Raw genomic sequence first — 6,143 nt, forward strand, 5'->3', positions numbered from 1 at the left:
CTAACTTACATGTAACCAAGACTAAGTTTCTCCCCTTCAACTGATGAAATTCTCACTATTATAAATATTGTTTTGGTTATATCTCTAGTTTGTCCTATAAAATAACTTTTAAATTTTTGTTCATTATTTTTTACTTACTTGCTGTGTTGCCTTTCTCTCAAGACTCAGTCCCTTTCAGTGGATGTTCCTGGCAAGTTTTTGCATCATTTTATATAATCTCCAAAAATTCAGTACTACCCAATAATTAATTTCAGCTGTAATCTTTGCTAAGTTCTTGGCTTTATTTCAGACAATGTTAGTATTTGCATACACTTCTATGAAGCTCCTACATTATTCATCCAATTCTAATCTTATTCCATGGGTAGGGCAGGTATTATTAAATTTTATTGTTTTTTTTATTGTAGCCTGTCTCTCAGTCTCCAATAAACATTTATCATGTTGCTTTAATTATAGTAGATAATCAGTAATTGATTAATGATGATGATGATGAGACATAATACTTTATATTAATCAGAGACTTTTAACACATGTTACCTAACATTAACATTGTGCAGTGGGTAAGACAAATATTATCATTTCCATTAGAAAGAAAGGGAAAATAGATACAAAAAAGGCAAGTGACTTATGTAAAGTTATCCAATAAATTGATGGTTAACCTCTCTTCCCACACTTACAGAAATGTTTCTTTAAAGGGCTGGCTGGTCCTTGCTCTCTTTTTTGGGGTACAAGGGAGAGCAAATAATTTTTAATTTTTTTAAAACAAATACACCAAAGAGGGATGCCTGGGTGGCTCCGTTGGTAAGCATCTGACTCTTGATTTGGTTCAGGTCATGATCTCAGGGTTGTGAGACAGAGCCCTGCATGGGGCTCCTCACTCAGGGGGGGGGGGTCTTCTTGGGATTCTCTCTCTCTCTCCCTACAACCTCCTCTTCCCTCTCACTCACTCTCCCTCTCCCTCTTGCTGTCATGCTCTTGCTCTCAAAATAAAGAAATAAATCTTTAAACACCAAAGCATCATGCAGTCCTGCCAACATTGGATGCAATTTTGGGCCTCAAGTCTGCACACTCCTTTGCAACTGGTCCTGTGATAACAGAGCCTATATTCTTTACTATGATCCCTGTGTTATCTTCAAAATAGAGAAACACATAATCTTTTCTTTGGTATGATTTTCATTGTGGAATTACCACTGCTGGATGTACCTTCTTTCTGAGCTCTGGTTTGCATTTCTTCACTGTGACCATCACCCTGTCACCCCACCAGCAGCAGGAAGTCTGTTCAGTTGTCCCTTGACCCCCTTCACAGAGATGATAAATGGAGTTTTGGCTCCTGTGTTACAGCTCCTACATGAACACCCAGGGCAATCCAGAATTTCACATCAGAAGGCTCACTACATCCTTACTTTGACATCTTTTTTTTTTTTTTTAAGATTTTATTTATTTATTTGTCAGAGAGATACAAGTAGGAGGAGCAGCAGGCAGAGAGAGAAGCAGGCCCTCTGCTTATGTGGGAGCCATCCCAGGACCCTGGGATCATGATCTGAGCTGAAGGCAGCTGCTTAACTGACTGAGCCACCCAGGTTTCCCACCTACTTTGATATCTTGAATGGCAGAAAGGGACAGAAAGCTTCCTGCTATCTTGACAAGAACTTACTGCTTAGTGTATTTTATTTATTTATCTGAGAGAGAGTGCATGAGAGAGTGTCTGAGTGGACAGAGAGCTAGGGAGAGAGGACAAGCAGACTCCCCACCAATCAGGGAGCCCAATGCAGGACTTGATCCCAGGATCCTGAGATAATCACCTGAGCAGAAGTCAAATGCATAACCAACTGAGCCACCCAGGCGCCCCCTGTTTATTTTTAAAGATTTTATCATGAGTTTCATTTTTGCATTTAAGGTCATGACTTTAATAGCTGTGACTTGGTAAACATGTACCTATGCAAAGTTGTATCCAGGACAGAAAACTCCCCAGGACAGAAAAAACTCCAGGAAGTGAGGTTCAAGGCTTATTCATTCTTTCACTAAATGAATCTGAACTTGGAAAGACTATAGATACTCTTTTTTTTTTAAACCTGACTTTGATGAAAATGGACAAATATTTTCATTTAGATTCCTGTATTTCTCCATTTTCATGTTCATTAGCTTCTTGTTGCCACCTAATATTGTGTGTATGGTGGATCAGAAGTTGCAGCTGGACTTTTTCATGTATAGAGTCCAGGGTCCTTTTATCACTATCATGCTGTTATAAATTTATGAAAAATAAAACACCACTTTGTTTTCATGACTTTAGGGTAGCAGATAAGTATTTTTTTTAATAGAAAAGAATGCAGAAGAGCTTATGCCACAGGCTGTCTAATACATATATCTTCCTTTAAACATACGTTATACTGTCATTCAACTTATAGAAACTGCTTTATGACTAGGCTGTGTCAAGGCTGTGCCTCTCCTGGCATGTATTGCTTTCTTCCACATTTCTTCCTGACTTATTCCCTCACCTCTTAGAGGTCCTAACCTAAATGTGACCTTGTTAGTATGGTTTTCCCAGTCCAGCCTATTTAGAATTGCAGCCCTGGCCCATCTACCTTGTTTCTTTCTTTCTTTCTTTTTTTTTTAATAGCACATATCACTTTCTAGCACATTATCTAACTTTTATGGATATATATATATATATATATATATATATATATATATATATATATATATAATTTTCACATCCCCTAACAAAACACAAGCATTACAAGGCCAGGAATTTTTATCTGTTTTATTCTTGTTTTAGCTAAGAACAGAGCCTGGCATATAGCAGAGGCTGAATAATTACTGATTAAATGATACATGAATACATGTACTATGGCCCTTCGGTTATTATTTTCTTTCATGGAATCCAAAGTAGGACAGTTATATATCAAAATCTGCTAATCAATGTGATAATTACTGTGTGTAAACTTACTGTGTAAGTTCAAGAGAAAAATGGAAGGAATTCATAGTAGGTGCTTGAACATTTTAATATTAATGTCAATTTAAAGAAACATTGGGCATTTACATTAGTTTGGGCTAGTTATATTCACAGTTTCTTAGGTAATTAAAAAATGATTTTAAAAAATGAGGTAGAAGCCCTTTTATCTGATGTAGTTGGTCACATCACCACAAAAAACTGTGCTCAGACTTGTAAATGCACTCTTTTCGTGAGGATTCCAGACATTTGTTATCTGTGTAAACCTTTTATATCAAATATTGATGTCAGTAATGTAAAAGCAGTGTAATGTAAAAGCAGTGTAATTTTAGGAGTCAAAACTTTATACAAATATTCCCAGATATCAGCGCCAGATGTTATGGTTTGATCTCCCTCCTAGTTTTATTGAGAAATAATTGGGATACATCACTGTCTACATTTAAGGTGCAGAGGGTGATGTTTTAGTCTCCATATGTTGTCAAATGATGACCACAATAGGTTTTATGGCTTCATTCACTTCTTTTATGGCTAACACCCATCTTCTCATATAGACACAATAAAAAGAAAAGAAGAATAAAGGAAAAACATTTACTCCTCACCCCCACCTCTGTTTGACCACAAGTCTGCTCTCTTGTGGTCAGGCATGAGGTGATATCTCATTGTGGTTTTAATCTTCATTTCTCTAATGATGAGTAATGTTGAGTGCTTTTTCATATACCTGTTGGCCTTTCATATATTATTTTTGAAGAAATGTCAATTAGGGTCCTTTGCCCGTTTTTAAACTAGATTATTACTTTTTTGCTATTAAGTTATAAGAGTTCTTTATATATTTTGGGTATTAACTCTTTATCAGATAGATATATGGTTTGCAAATATTTTTTCTCATTCCATATGTTGCCTTTTCACTTTGCTGATGGTTTCTTTTGCTGTGCAGCAGCTTTCTAGTTTGGTTAGTCCCAATGTTTATTTTTTATTTTGTTGCTTATGCTTAGGTGTCATATACAAAAAATCACTACCAAGACCCCTGTAAAGGAGCTTTGTTCTTATATTTTCTTCTAGGAATTTCATGATATCAGTCTTACATTTAAGTACTTAATCCAGGCTCCGTAGCTCAGGGGTTAGAGCACTGGTCTTGTAAGTACTTAATCCGTTTCAAGTTAATTTTTGTAAGTGGTGCAAGATACAGGTCCAGTTACATTCTTTTACATGTGAATATCCAATTATCCCAGCACCATTTTGATGAGATTGTCTTTTCTCCATTGAGTATTCCTGACTCCCTTGTCAAATATTAGTTGTCCATATGTTTGGGTTTATTTCTCAGCTCCTGATTCTGTTCCATTGGCCTATTTGGGTCTGTTTTATGCTAGTATTATGCAGTTTTGGTGACGATAGCTTTATAGAATAGCTTGAAATCAGAAAGAGTGATACTTCATGATTTGTTCTTTCTTAGGATTTCTTTGGCTTTTCAGATTCTTTTATGGCTTCATATAAATTTTAGGAGGATTTTGTCTACTTCTGTAAAAAAAATGCCACTGGAATTTTGATAGAGATTGTACTGAATCTGTAAATGGCTTTCAGTAGTATTGACATTTTAACAATATTAATTTTTCCAATCCAAGAACACAGGGTAGCTTTCCACTTATTTGTATTTTCTTCAATCTTTTCCACCAATGTCTTCTTGTTTTCAGCTCCTTAGTTAAACGTATTCCTATGTATTTTACTGTTTTTGATGCTATTGTAAATAGGATTGATTTATTTCTTTTTCAGAAATCTCATTTTTAGTGTATGGAAACACCACTGATTGTTGTATGTTAATTTTATATCTCATAACTTTACTGAATTCATGAATTAGGTTTAGCAGTTTTTTGGGTTGAGTCTTTAGGATTGTCTATATTATATGTCGTCTGCAAATCAAGGCAATTTTACTTCTTCCTTTCTTATTTTGATCTTCTTTTTTCTTACCTGACTTCTCTAGCTAGGACTTCCAGTACTCTGTTGAATAGTAGTGGTGAGAGTGGACACCTTTGTCTTGGTCCTAATCTTGAAGTTTTCATCCTTTTACCATTGAGTATAATGTTAGCTATGGACTTGTCATATATAGTCTTTCTTTCTTTCTTTCTTTTTTTAGTATTTTAAAAATTAACATATAATGTATTATTTGCCCTAAGGGTACAGGTCTGTGACTCATCAGGCTTACACATTTCATAGCACACACCCTCCCCAATGTCTATAACTAGCCACCCTATCCCTATCCCCCCAACCCCCCAGCAACCCTGTTTGTTTTGTGAGATTAAGAGTCTCTTATGGTTTTTCTCCTTCTTGATCTCATCTTGTTTCATTTTTTCCTTCCCTACCCCCCACAACCCCCTTCCCTGCCTCTCAAATTCCTCATATCAGAGTGATCATATAATAATTGTCTTTCTTTGATTGAATTATTTTGCAGAGCATGATATCCTCTAATTCCATCCATGTCATTGCTAATGGCAGGATTTCATTTCTTTTGATGGCTGCATAGTATTATATCATATATATACATATATGGCCTTTCTTATGTTAAGATATATTCCTTATATGGCTAATTTTTAAGAGTTTTCATTGATTGCTGATTGATGCTAAATTTTCCCAAATGCTTTTTCTCTATCTATTGAGATGATCATGATTCTTTTCTTTCATTTTGTTAATGTAATATATCATATATTTTTTAAAATTTTATTTATATATTTGACAGAGAGAGAGAGAGAGAGATCACAAGTAGGCAGAGAAGCAGGCAGAGAGAGAGGGGGAAGCAGACACCCCGCTGAGCAGAGAGCCCAATGCGGGGCTTGATTCCAGGACCCCAGGATCATGACCTGAGCCTAAGGCAGAGGCTTTAACCTGCTGAGCCACCCAGGTGCCCCTGTAATAAATCATATTGATTGTTATGCATACATTGAACCATCTTTGCAGCCTAGGGATAAATTGCACTTGATCATGGTGAATGATCCCTTTACTATGCTGTGGAATTTATTTTGTGATATTTAATGAGAGACAGATTTCCTATATTTCAGGCCCACAGACCCAAATTCATTTTAAAATCTGTCCAAATTCTGCTATATATTTTCCTCTCAGGACTGCCTTTGTTGTGTCCCACAGATTTTGAACCGTTGTATTTTCATTATCATTTGTTTCCATGATTTTTTTCAATTCTTCTTTAATT

The 6,143-nt window shown here is 35.8% G+C and overlaps 1 pseudogene; it reads right to left on the minus strand.

The window, feature by feature from the left end:
• Nucleotides 1-1,014: 1,014 nt before the first annotated feature.
• LOC132018689 (large ribosomal subunit protein uL14-like) overlaps nucleotides 1,015-6,143 on the minus strand; it is a 30,795-nt pseudogene continuing 25,666 nt past the window's right edge.

Source organism: Mustela nigripes, chromosome 5 (assembly GCF_022355385.1).
Source record: "Mustela nigripes isolate SB6536 chromosome 5, MUSNIG.SB6536, whole genome shotgun sequence".
Classification (NCBI taxonomy): domain Eukaryota; kingdom Metazoa; phylum Chordata; class Mammalia; order Carnivora; family Mustelidae; genus Mustela; species Mustela nigripes.